At 46.3% G+C, this 901-nt stretch overlaps 1 pseudogene; it reads right to left on the bottom strand.

Annotated features, from left to right (window-relative positions):
- Positions 1-408: 408 nt before the first annotated feature.
- On the bottom strand, positions 409-643 carry LOC135269921 (translation machinery-associated protein 7-like; annotated as a pseudogene).
- Between the last annotated feature and the right edge of the window lie 258 nt (positions 644-901).

Here is a 901-nt window from a genome sequence, read left to right as displayed (position 1 = left end):
AAAAATACAAAAAATTAGCTGGGCACGGTGGCGCGTGCCTGTAATCCCAGCTACTCAGGAGGCTGAGGCAGGAGAATTGCCTGAACCCAGGAGGCGGAGGTTGCGGTGAGCCGAGATCGAGCCATTGCACTCCAGCCTGGGTAACAAGAGCGAAACTCCGTCTCGAAAAAAAAAAAATTAAAAATAGAACTACCACAGACTCCAGTAATCCCATTTCTAGATATATATCCAAATGAAACAAATTCATTATCTTTTTTTAAATACAAAAGTTTATTCTTAAATGTACAACAGCTCCAAGACAACACTTAATTCCAGCTATAGGTGGCAAAAGATGCTATGGCAGGGAATACAGATGTTTAAATACGGATGAAATAAAGGGTCACCATCTCCTCAGGGACAAGGAACAGCTTACTTTTTGCCAGATTTCTTAATTTCACCTGTGGCCAGAGGCCCCTTCCCCGAGGCCTTTGCTTTTAGCTCCGAGTTTCTTCTGCTCTTCTTTTTGTTTCTGCTTGAAAGCCTTATCTTCCTCGTCCGTCTCCTTGGCCTGCTTCTTGGGCTGTTTCAGGGGCTTCTTCTTGCCACCTTCCCAGCCGGACACGGCGCCTGCCGCCCCTTTCCCAGACCCTGCCACCAGACTCATTATCTTAATTCTTACAGTTCTCCGCTTTACCAGCTACACTATCGAAAAGCATCAAATTCATTATGTCAAACAGATATCTGTACTTTCAGGTTCGTTCACAATAGTCAAGAGGTCTGTATTGCTCTATTCTCACACTGCTATTAAAAAATACCTGGGGCCAGGTACGGTGGCTCCTGCCTGTAATCCCAGCACTTTGGGAGGCCAAGGAGGGAGGATCACCTGAGGTCAGGAGTTCGAGACCAGCCTGGCCAACATGGT

This window comes from Aotus nancymaae, unplaced genomic scaffold, assembly GCF_030222135.1.
Source record: "Aotus nancymaae isolate 86718 unplaced genomic scaffold, 86718_ANA_hifiasm-v0.15.2.pri h1tg000058l, whole genome shotgun sequence".
NCBI lineage: Eukaryota > Metazoa > Chordata > Mammalia > Primates > Aotidae > Aotus > Aotus nancymaae.
The sequence above is the reverse complement of the archived record's forward strand: the minus strand, read 5'-3'. Positions and strand labels throughout refer to the sequence as shown.